At 52.3% G+C, this 12,985-nt stretch overlaps 1 protein-coding gene across 2 annotated transcripts in view; it reads left to right on the plus strand.

Moving 5' to 3' along the window:
- Positions 1–12,985, plus strand: part of RNF13 (ring finger protein 13) — a 1,183,896-nt gene that overhangs the window by 786,770 nt on the left and 384,141 nt on the right. The gene's annotated exons all lie outside the window — the stretch shown is intronic.

Raw genomic sequence — 12,985 nt, forward strand, 5'->3', positions numbered from 1 at the left:
CCTTTTTCTGTTGGTTTCAGTCCCTGTGCTGGGGGAAATCAAGGGCATAGAGGTGGGTCCACTTGGATAGCTGACAAAGCCAGGGTCACAATGGGATTACACATTTCAAGGCGTACGCCCGGGATCTGGGGCTGGAAGGTACATAGGAGAGCTCCTGAGGGACCCCATCATCACAAGGGAAATGGAGGACAAGATAACCAACTTCTTTGACCTAAATAGGGTCTTGGATATGGGGGAAGAGTGTCCTATAGGACGCATTCAATGCTACCATTAGGGGTGAGTTTATAGCCGCAAAGCAATGAGGGACAAACAGTTAAGGCAGTTAGAACACCATTTAGAGGCAGAAGCCAAAGACATCAGGAAGCGATCAGGGATAGCCCCCACCGGAAAGGCATGAGGTAATACAGACAAGTAGTAGGCCAGCTAAATGTCTTGAGAACCAAGACAGCAGAGAGGGCCTTACTATTCTTCCACAAACGCTATTATGCACGGGCCAAATAAGCAGATGGGCTCCTGGCACGGGTGTTGAGGGTGGCAGCGGGTATAAATACTGTAACAGCCGTACCGTAACTGACAAGCAAGGTCTCCGTCATTCTCTTACGGGGACATCCAGGAATGTTTCACCTGATATTCCGCAGACCTGTACTTGACCCAAGACCCCTCAAACCAGCTACAGGAGGAGTTTTTAAGTAACATTCAACTGCCCACGCTAGAAGTTAAGGCTAGAGAAGCACTGGGACAAAACATAACCGTGCAGGTGGTGTGAAGGGTTATATCAGCATTGCCGCTTAACAAAGCACTGGGGCCAGACAGCGGTATTCTACAAAATCTTTTTGAGAGTCTTGGTCCCCATCCTTGGGTCTGGTTGCTTCTCAGCGTCTATGGAGAAGGCAAAAATCAACCTCGTCCCCAAACCCAATAAGTACTCCACCAGGTGTAGCTCTTAACAGCCCAATAGCATTGATCAATGTTGATGCAAAGATGTTAACCTAAATCTTGGCTACCAGACTAGAGGGCTTTCTTTCAGACCTGATCCACTCAGACCAGTCAGGGTTTGTACATGGCCATCAGACGTTCAACATCAGACTCCATGCCCACCTGGTGGAGAAGGTCCACAAGACCTTAACCCCAGTAGTGGTCCTGTCCCTAGACGGCGAGAAGACCTTTGACCGAGTGGAATGTCATTCATGTTCAAAGCGATGGAGAAGATGGGGTTGGGAGGGGACTTTATCCAGAAGGTCCGGGTTAACTACAAAATCCCTGCAACGTGGCTCCTTATAAACAGATCCTTGGCCCGTAGATTCATGTTGAGTAGGGGGACTAAGCAGGCGTGCTCACTCTCCCCTTTGCTAAATGCTATTTATTTAGAACAGCTGCTACAGTCCTTGTGTGAGTCTGAGGTCCACAGAATTTTCTTCAGTGGGGTCCAGCATAAAGTAGCGGCCTTTGTGGACGACGTGCTGCTTTCTCTCTTGAATCCAGGGACATCGCTGAAGGCCTGCTGGGGAGTGCTTATTGATTTTGGGGCGGTCTCAGGTCTGAAGATTAATTAAACCAAGTCTGAACTCTTAAACCGAACTGTCGGGGTAGCAGCGTTAAAGAAGTCTTTGCCCTGCATTTGGAGTCTCAGGGGTTGAGGGGGATTCAGATATTTGGATATACAGATAATCCCACAGCTCTCGGTGACTTGCCTCCCAGTGCTGTCATTCATTAAAGCGGACCTCCAGAAATGGAGAACCCTGTGGATCTCCTGGATGGGCAGACAGGCTTCAATGAAAATGGTTACCCTGCCTCGATCTTTCTGTGCCAGGCCCTGCCACTAGCAGTTCCCAGTAACCTCTTTGGCGAATTGGGAAACTAACAGGTTCCTTTATTTGGGAGGGTAAGAGGCCAAGGTTAGATCATAATTTATTGATGTCCCCAAGAAGAGAGGGGGGATGGCACTCCCCAACTTCTAATTGTACTATGATGCATTTCAAATGCGGATAATCAGGGAATGGTTTAATGAGTGGGAAGCTCTGGGTGATAATGGATCGGGCATGGTGAAGAATGACTTGAGGGATGTACTATGGCTGCCGCGTCAGGACAGGCCTAAGCACATGTATTTGAGTGCCATTACGAAACTGGTGGCTGACACGTGGGACAAACTGTCTAGGAAGTACAGGATCACAAGCTGCCCATCCCTGTTCACACCCTTCTATAACAACCCAAGATTTACACTGGGAATGGAGCCGGGTCATTTCTCCAGTGGCAAAAAGCAGGGTGCCTTAGGCTTGTGGCATGTTTCAGGGTCAAACCATCAGATCCTATATTGAATGCAAACCATTTTTGGGGTGAATGAGAACGAGAGGCTTCGGTACTTTCAGATTAGGCACTGGCTTCTTGGCTCAGAAGTGAAAGCAGCAGCGGCCTGCCATCTAACACCCTTTTAAAAGTTTGCCACCACATAGGATTGGTCAAGGGGTCTCTTATTGGGACTTTACAGAATTCTGGACGATGCAATTCCGCATGTGGCGTGGCCATATATGGAGCGGTGGGAGAAGTCAATTGGGAGGGAAATTAACAGCAACGACTGAGAGACTGAGAGAGACTGTGGAGGCTAGTGCCCAGTTTGGTTAAGGTATCACAACTGAAGGAATGGTGTTAAAAATTGATATTTAGGTGGCACTATACACCGATTCGATTTCACAAAATAATACCCTGTGTCCTCGCTGGCTTGCTGGATGGTTACAAAGTTTAGAGAACTGAGCCAGACACTGAGTTTTTAGAAAAAATGTAATGAGGAAATTGACACCTTTAACAGGGAAGTACAAGCAGGGGAAGATAAACTGATAGTCGATGAAGGAGACCAGATAAGAATGCAGGAGCCTGCAAGAAAGAAGGGTTGAGAACAGAACATGTTAAGCATAGCAGCTGAGATCTCCGGGAGAAGAGGTATAGGCAGCGTAATTAGCCACACTCTCATCCTTGCTAGCTTTGCTGGACTGCACCAAGTATTGGGTGGTGCCACCCTCACTGCCCAGGCTGTCTATTCGGATCACAAAATGGATGCCTCCTAGTGCTTTAAATCTGTGACTTTGAGCCTTGTTTACTCAAAAGTTTACATAGGATGTTTCATAAAAATTATGTTTAATGCATGTTTTTCATTATTGCCCATCTTTTGGGACAATAATATTTTTGAGCGCACTATTCCTTTAATGAACCCATAGTTCTTCAGCATGGGGTCTGTCGGGATTCACATGCTCATGAATATTCCCCTTCGTCAGGCTGGCAATCCTCGGTAAAGAAAAAATCAGTTTCAGTTTCGTTTCTGAACTATCTTTCTCCTAATAACCAATCACTGGTCTCTGGGTCATACTGCCCCCAGCCAATGACTGCCCTTTACCCAAGCCCCTCCTCTGGCAGCCATCTTCAGATTTTTACCGCACGTTCATGTGTTGGGGTCCTCGTGCTATAGCTCTCGAGCTTTTACTGCGTTTTAATTTTTCAAAGAGTTTAATCTCATTTTTTCGGTCAATCGAGCCTCAAGCTACACCGATTGTACTTCTGATCAACAGGGACCCGTTTCAGAATTTTCTACGCCCTTCAAGGGCAAAGTTTTCGTCGAGTTTCACTTCTCGGAGGATTCCGGAATATCTTTGAGGCCTACCCCACGTGGACATGGCCCAGGACAAAGGAAACACGACGCCCGGATCCAAGCTTTTCAGGAGCTGCCCTGGATGCAGATTACAAAATGTCTTCAAGGAGCATGAGCATTCTCGATGCCTCAACTGCCTGCACAAAGACAAAACGCACGTGGAGAAGGACTGTGCGTTTTGCAAGAACATGTCCGAACGGACCATGAAGGATCGTTGTATCCGCCTCACCAACTGGCTGGAAGGGAAGAGCCCAGCAGCAGGTGAGAAGAAGAGGAAGTCTGAGCGGTCTTCTAAGACCTTTGAGGGCGCCCCGCAACGGGGGCCCAACAAAAGGCTAAGCACTGCGAGTCCGCTGGCACCGGGAGCGCTGATCGGTCGGGCACCTCGACTGCCAGGCAGGGCGCATTATCACTAACGCCATCAACCACTAGCCAACGCTCTGGCTCAGGGAAGAGGAAGTCGGAGAACCCGGGTAAGCTTCGGGAGGGGGAGCGAGGTGACCCTCCCCCCAAGGTAAAGGCCTCAGGCGCGCCCAAGGTCGCGAAGGCCCTGATTCACCCGGTTAAGACCACTATTGAGGGAGTCGTGGCGGCCCTGGCGAAGCCTGCAGAGGCTACCCCAGTGGAGGCGATCTTGGGGCATAGAGTTTCCCTGCCACTGCAGAGGGAATCCTCTTTTCAGCCCATCGATAAGACCCCCGTGAAACCCCGGGCAGAAAAAGAGGGTGGGGCCCGGTGGCCATTACAGACATAGATTCCACCTCTGAAGAGGAGCTGGCTGGCGTTGCAAAGATCCTGAACTAGAAGTTCGAGGAGGTCCGGTCCCACGGGAGGGATCCTGACGAGGAGGACGAAGAAAGCGATGGCGGTGCCGACGAGGAACCACGAGCCATGGAGGGGGACGGAGGATCCTACTCCTCAAACGTCGCTCCCGTTGCAGCCGATGACACAGGACAACTCAGGAGCAATCTTGATGGCGATTCAGGCCTTGTGTATGGAGATAAGGACAAGGTTGCCCTTACCCCCAACGGACGATCCATCGGAACCTGGACCGTGGGAAAGTCCACCAAGAAAGTGGAGGAGAACTCATCCCCCCACTCCTTTCCAGCCTTCGCAGCCCTCATCTCCTTCCCCTGTTCCGAGGGATGAGACGGGAACTGAGACAGCGACGACGGGGACGGATGACGATGGTGGCGACAATGGAATGGACCTTCCATCACCACCCGCTCGGGCCTCCGCTCCCATGTGCCTTAGGGCGCAGCCTTCCCCGGATTTGGTCGTCTCCGCTGCGGTCAAGAAGAAAGCAGCGGGGGCGACGGCTTCAACTTCGACTTCCCCGCCGGACGGCGAAGGGAAGAAACTAGACGCCATGGGACAGCGGGGCATCTCGTCTGCGGCAACAATGATTAAAGCGGCCAGCACCCTCGCGATTGTGGCACGCTACGACAGGGAGCTGTGGTTTAAGATCGCTCCCCTGTTGGACTTCCTCCCGGACGACAAGAGGGCTGAGGCCCTGGAGATCCTACAGGAAGGCGAGGTGGCTTTGGACCAAGCCATTACGGTGGCCACGGACATTGCTGACACCGGTTTTCACCAGATGGGCAACAGCGTTTGCCTTTGTCGGCGTGGCTGGCTCAGGGCAACCGATTTCCGCCAGGACGTTCAGACCAGGGTTCTGGACATGCCCTTTGACAGGAACAACCTGTTCGGCAAGACAGTGGACGAGTCACTGCAGGCCATCAAGGTGGACACGGAGACGGCTCAGGCCTTGGGTGTTCTTCAACAGCGACGGCTGTCCTTTCAGAACTCCGGAGGCAAGCAAGGTGCCTCCAAAGGATTCCGCGGCGGCTCCTCGTCGTACCGCCAGGCAGCCCGCTCCTCGTCGCAGGAGGCCTACAGAGGACGTGGCAAGAAAGGAAGATCTCTTCGTCGTCAAGGAGGCCAAGGTGGCAAGGCTGCGGCCAAGCAGGACTGAACTGGCTGTAGCGTCGGGCCCCCACCTGAGCACCCCGGTGGGAGGCCAGCTGGCGAAATTCATCAGCGTGTGGGAGTCCAGCTCCACGGACCGTTGGGTGCTGGATGCCCTGGCCCGCGGGAACACTCTGGAATTTCTAAGGAAGTGCCCCCATATTCCACCTGTGGCCAGGAAGGAAAACCACGTCCCTCAACTGCTACTGGAGGTACGAGCGATGCTAAAAAAAAAGGGAGCAATCGAACTCGTCCCAAAGAGGCTCCGGGGCTCCGAGTATACTCGCGATACTTCCTCGTAAGGAAAAAGACCGGCGGTTGGGGAACCATCCTGGACCTTCGTCGTCTAAACAAGTACATCAAGTCCCAGAAGTTCCGGATGGTCACCCTCCAGCACGTGCTGGGACAGCTGGAGGAAGGCGACTTCCTATCGTCGCTGGACTTGGAGGATGCCTACTTTCACATCCCCATTCTAAAAGGACATCGAAAGCTCCTGCGATTCGTGGTCCAAGGGCGGCACTACCAGTTCAAGGCCCTTCCCTTCGGACTGAAGTGGGCGCCCAGGGTGTTCACCAAGTGCCTAGCACCAGTAGCGGCGCTGCTGCGACTGCAGGTGATCCACGTCTACCCCTACCTGGACGATTGGCTCATCCGGGTAAAGTCAAGAGAACTTGCCGTCGGTCACACAACGAAGACCGTTCAACTGCTCACAGATCTGGGATTCTCGATCAACTTCGCAAAATCCCACCTGGTACCGTTGCAAGTCGCCCTGTTCCTGGGAGCCAGGCTCGACACGGTGGCGCAATTGGCTTCTCTGTCGGAGGAAAGGACGAAGGCCATCCTGGGAAAAGTGTAACGGCTGTCGGCCATGGAAGTGGCCAGCGTGAGATCTGTCAAGTCCCTGATCGGCATGACATCCTCGTGCATCTACCTCGTGCGCCTGTGTAGACTGCGGATGCGACCACTGCAGGAGTTCCTCGACACCCGTTGGTTGCAAGCGATGGGCAGCTTCGAAGACAGGACCTCTCTCCACGAGACCTTCCGCCAAGCGATCCGGTGGTGGGGCACCGGCGTGCATCTGGCGGCGCGCATGGACTTCCAGACCCCGGCGCATCAGGAGACGGTGACGACGTACGCCTCCCTGGAGGGATGGAGAGCGCACACCGGAGATATCCACACAAGAGGCCTCTGGCTCCCGGAGGAGAGGTCACTACACATCAATGTCCTGGAGCTCCGAGCTGTGTTCTGGGCACTCAGGTCATTCCTTCCATCCCTTAAGGGCAAGGTGGTAAGGATCTTCACTGACAACACCACCACGATGTTCTACATCCGGAAGCAGAGAGGCACCAGATCCCCAGCCCTATCCAAGGAGGCCCAGGATCTGTGGCATTGGGCCATTGCCCAGGGGATGTTTCTGGTACCCTTCCACCTGGCAGGAATAAAGAACACCATCGCCGACTCACTCAGCAGGGAGCTGCACTCGTACCATGAGTGGGAACTGCAGCAGGATCAAGTGGATCTCCTATTCCAACTATGGGGCTATCCCCAGATCGACCTGTTCGCGACGGCGACGAACACCAAGTGCCGGTGGTTCGCCAGCAGGTTTCTCCATCCGGGGTGCATGGGCGATGCCTTCTCATTCCCCTGGGACGGCCTGTTCCTCTATGCGTCCCCACCATTGCCGTTGCTGCTGCGACTCATCAATCAACTCAAGATGATCCTCGTCGCACCGGCATGGCCGAGGCAGATCTGGTTCCCGGACCTTCTGGACATGTCAACGTCCCCCCCCGATCAAAATGCCGACGGACGTGGATCTTCTCACCAGAGAAGGGGGCGCCATCCTCCACCACGACCCGGGGTCGCTGAACTTGCAGGCCTGGCTCCTGCAGCGCTAGAGTTTGGAGGGTACGATATCCCGGCGGACTGCAAGGAGGTGCTTGCAAAGGCCAAGGCGTCCTCGACTCTCAAGTGCTATGGACACAAATGGAAGAGGTTCTGTGTCCGGTGCCGTGCACAGACGATTAACCCTCTGCGGATTACGGCCCCTCAAGTGCTGCCGTACCTATTGTCGCTGGCGAAGCTGGGACTAGCTCATGCCTCCATCAAGATCCATCTGGCTGCGATTTCCCTCTACACCAGAACTCCGGGGCGATCTTCACTAGGCGATGGGACCTGTCATGATCTCTGCTTCCAAAAGGTCAGGGTTTTCCCAACTCCCTTGGAAGCAGATCCATAACCCAGGTTCCGAGTGCCAACCAGTCCCAATTGGGACCTTTTGGACCCAGTCCTGGAGCCAGTGGCACCAGGCTCATAAATATGCCCAGTCCCAGCGCTGGAAGCGCCGGGCTCATAATGCTTGGGTGGACTTACCTGCAGCAGACCATGCTGCTTACTTGCCTGCCAGTTGAGCCTCTGATCCTCTTCTGTTTAGAACTACTTTTCCTGTTGGGTGGGGCAGGAGCCACTCCCTAGATTCAGAACACTGGAACTCTTCTGGAAAGCAGGAACTCTTTTCTTACCTAGGCGTGGCTGTGGAAGGAGGGACCTAAGCACTACAGGAGGCTATTTAAACCACACCCGATGGATGAATCTTGCTCTGCGTTATTCTGCATCCTCTGCAGCAGAACGCTCATCGTGTCTTCTGCATCTGATCCTGGGCCTAAGGAAAAAGGCTTACCATCCTGAATCCAGTCTTCAGCAACACCTATAAAGACAAGAAAGAACAGGTTAGCATTACGGTCTTCGGTGACAGCTCTTCACTTACCTGGTCCATCGGCTGTCACCAACGCCTCGCGCTGCATTCCGGCATCTGAAAGACAAAGGCTTACCTACTCTTCGTGCGCTCCGGAGGTTTTCACACTGCGTTCCGGCATCTGAAAGACAAAAGCTCACCAACTCTTCGCACGCTCCGGAGGCCTTCGGCGCTGCATCCCGCATCTGAAAGACAAAACAAGGTGCGTTTAAAGACATTGGGGAACTTTAATACTCGCGTGCCATTACTCCTTTCCACATCTAACCCAGTGGGTATTCCGGCACCCTGCAGCCGCTCCGAACTTGTACCTGCAAAATAAAAAGACAGTTAGAGCGCATCGTGAAGCAGGCAACAAGCGCTTACTTACGTGCTTCCAGGCGCTTCTATTCATCACACGGGCTCCATCTTCAACTCACTTCAGCCCGTCATCCGCCATCGCCGGAACCCTGCAAAACAAGAAACATCATTACTAAAGACTTTAAAGACATTAGAATTACTCGAAACTTACCGTTCGTGCAGTAAACGACGGACAGCAGTCCTCTGAAGTCAAGAGGCCTGCTCCCCTTATCCAGTGAAGAAACTGGTTACAGCACCCTGCCCCGAGGCAGATGGAGAGCACGGCGTTCACTTACCTAAGGTGAGAGCGTTAACCTTTGGGGTTCTACAGGAGAAGAGAAAGGGAAGAAGAGAGAGACATTCAATAACCCAGTTCCTTAATCCCATATTTTCTATCTGCAGACATCTTACCCTTCGAGTCAGACATACAGTGCACAGAGGTCCAGCCCAAAGAGCCAGCCGTGTGTTACACATCACCTTTGAAGATACGGTATACGCCCAGTCAAGACCGGCGCCTCTACGGGAATCAGGTGAGCGTTACAGGACCACAGTGATGGAGTTCATGAAAGGCCTTTTCTGGTCATTCCCGCCGGTGAAGGCTCTGGCCCCGGCGTGGGAGCTCAACGTGGTGCTGAGCAGGCTCGTGGGGCCGCCATTCGAGCCGCTACACTCGGCACCGTTGAAGTTCCTATCGTGGAAGACAGCGTTTCTTGTGGCCATCGCCTCCGCACGACGAGTGGGAGAGATCCAGGCCCTCTCTTGTAAACCGCCGTACCTGACATTCCACGAGACAAGGGTACTGCTGAGGACGCACCCCTCCTTCATGCCCAAGGTGCCGTCGGACTTCCATCTCAACGAGCCCTTGGTGTTACCTGCTTTCTTCCCATCGCCTTCGTCGCCGGCCCAGAGGACTTTGCACTCACTGGATATGGCTAGAGCGCTGAAGTTCTACGTGGACCGCACGAAGACCCTTTGGAAGACATCACAGCTGTTTGTGAACTTTGGACCTGTGAACGAAGGGAAGGCCCACTCTAAGGCTTCCATTTCCAGATGGCTCTCCGGCTGCATCATGCACTGTCACCGGTTGGCCTACCGACCGTTGCCCGGCCGTCAGAGAGCCTATTCAACAACAGCGATCGCTGCTACCACAGCGTTCCTGTCTGGTGTGCCCTTGCTGGACATCTGCAGGGCTGCTACGTGGAGGTCGACGCACACCTTCACGAGATTCTACTTCGTCGACCGGGATTCCAGGGAGAAGTCCAGAGTCGCAACCTGTTCACCTGATGGTGGGCCTGGTGAGGAGGTAAGAGACTTAATGTTGAGTTGATGTAATGCTTAATGTTTAGCCTTGCCACCTCCCGTGGTTGTGCATGTGTGTACTGCTATGTATTCTTGTATTCATGAGCATGTGAATCCATGCCAGACCCCATGCTGGAGAAGGAACAAGTTATTTACCTGTAACTGTTGTTCTCCAGCATGGGTCTGGCATGGATTCACATGCAAACCCTCCCTCCTACCCCTCTGCGGCTCTTCTCTTGGTCCTACTGCCACTTTACGTGCTACCAAATCTGAAGATGGCTGCCAGAGGAGGGGCTTAGGTAGAGGGCCGTCATTGGCTGGGGGCAGTATGACCCAGAGACCAGTGATTGGTTATTAGGAGAAAGACAATTCAGAAACAAAACTGATTTTTTCTTTACCGAGGATTCCCAGCCTGACGGGGAATAGTCGTGAGCATGTGAATCCATGCCAGACCCATGCTGGAGAAAAACAGTTACAGGTAAGTAACTTGTTCCTTAAATCCCACAAGGAACGCCAGAGGAATCTTTGGGTCCATGCTTTAGACTCCTGGGGCTTTCACACGCTTAACAGGAACATAGCTGGTGACATTCCGAGGCAAAGCACATGGCATAGAGGAGAATCATCTTCCACCCTAGATAACATATTTGTCACAATAACAAGTGCCAAGCATTTAGAGTGTTGGACACTACCTTGACCGACCATAATATGAATACATCGATATTTGATCTGCATGTAGAGATTCATATGAACGAGGGCCTGACCAAACTAGTAATAATGTGGGAAAATGTAATGAGTGAATAAATAATCATTGGAATGGAAATTAGGTACTTTTCACTCCAGACTTGTTTTGCTTATTAATACAAAAAAATGAAAGCATGAATGTCATTCAAGAAACTAGGTAAAGCGGAAGAGCATCCACACATGTTCGATGAACAAGTCTAGTCCAGAAAAAGAACCTGTGAAATAGGATTAAAGTCATCAAGTGTAGTGGCTCTAATCCAATACATCTAAAAAAGGACAATTAACAAACAGAGACAATGATACAAGAATTGGTCTCTCCAGCATCGCCATTTGCTTCTTCAAAGAGATGGGGAAGCTATGCTAGCTATGGTTGCAGGAAAATCAGAAACCAATATCTGGACTGTCATAAAGGCCCTTCAGAAAAGTCAAAAGCCAAATGAACCCCGTTATGGAACACGTTTTGGAGGATTTCTTAATGGGGTAAAAAAAGACATCATGGAGTAGATCCATGTGTCAATCCTGATTCCCGTTGGGAACTATATTTTGAGTTTGAAGACATTGGTCTTATTATTAATAAAGCTACTAGTACCCCTACAGCAGGAGGGACAAATATCGGATCCAGGGGGCGTGGCTTGAGAGCCATGGAGTAGGACGTATCTTTTGAGCTGCTCCGGATGATCCGAGAAAAAAATATATCCACAGAGCGTGACTGAGCCCAGGAAAACACTGTTATACGTGTGAAGCATTGGTGCATGCTCAAAGAAGAACTGATGCCCGGACACAACTGAACTTATCCAGCATATTGATGGCAAGTTCGTAACAGAAAATCGTAATTGGAAACAAAATGGCCGGCACGATAGAACAAAGGATGTCGAAATAAGTCGAATGGAACCAAAGGGGAGAGCTGCTGTCTGGGAGTGCACTGTGTGCTGGAAGCGGGGCACAGGACTTCAGAGGCATAGAAGACCGTGCGCGGTCACTGTATCATGTAGATACATTGTGATGCTGATGCCCAGAACGAAGAGCGGCTCCGCCGCAGAACAAAGGGAGCAGACAGAGCTGGTGGCCCACGCAACCTAGTAGAAAGTTGGAGGAGAGTTCGCACAGCCATCCAGCCCATGCTCCCTGAAGACACTCCAGAGGGAATGTGATTGGCAGACACTGGAGGCATTAGACCTCAGCGACAGTGAGGGCTGTGCACGGCCGTATCAGGCTGGATACATTGTGTCATTGGGGCCCGGCGCGGAGACCGGCCCAGCCGCAGGACGAAGGGTGCAGAGGGAGCCAGTGGCCTGTTAGAGTGAGGGAACAACAGAAAAGCGTTCACACAGCCACCCGGCATACGAGCCCTGCATACACTCCAGATGGGGTGTGGATGGCAGAGATGGAGGGCCATTAAGGCGTTCTATAGCAAACACGCCGATAATGGTGAAATGGTGGAGACCCCGAGAGGGACAAAGGGGGAAACCGAGAGCTGAAGCCTCAGTGACTCATAGGAGCACAAAACAGAGCCCCGTGGTCATCCTGACTTTGGGAATGCAACCCTTATAAGACAAGCAAGGTATGAATGGGTGAGCGCAACCCCGAAGTCCAGTGGCGAGCCCACACGGCCCGATTTCAGATACTGTTGGATTGATATGCAGGCTCGCTCTGAAGAGCATTACAAATAATTAGAAGCACGAACAAACAGGGGCATATGCACACTGATTAAGCACAATATCCCTGGCTGGGGTGGCCACCATTATAGTGTCACTGATGCTACCAGGCAATAACGGAGGGTGCAGACCCCATTGAATGCGAGGAGAAGGCCCATAAACATTAGCCAAGACTTCCATATACTACAGCCCTCTGAGGACGACGCTCCCAGGCCCAAACTGACCTGGTGGCGTCACAGAAATACCGGGAAACAGAACTTGCACGGTATGGAGAGGCTGGAACTGGATACGCAAGCAGGGTCGCATGATGTCGGTGAAGGGACCTAGGGCCAAGAGTAAGCAACCCACAATGGAGGTCTTTGCCAAGACGCAACGGACTCCAACTGCTCCGGCACAAAGCGCAGCGGTGGCTTCCATGGAAGGTACCCCAGAAGGAGAAAATCACCTGGTCCTAGCAGCTATAACAGAGCTGAGAACCACATGGGGGACGGCAATGGCGGACCTCCGAACGGCCTTGGAGAACAAAATAGATGCAGTGGGAATAGAAGTCGCCCTGCTGCGACAGGATGTCAGAGCGCTGGCAGAAAGAACGAGAGG

The sequence above is a fragment of the Ambystoma mexicanum genome, chromosome 10, assembly GCF_040938575.1.
Source record: "Ambystoma mexicanum isolate Mex_15411 chromosome 10, UKY_AmexF1_1, whole genome shotgun sequence".
In the NCBI taxonomy this organism is placed as follows: Eukaryota; Metazoa; Chordata; class Amphibia; order Caudata; family Ambystomatidae; genus Ambystoma; species Ambystoma mexicanum.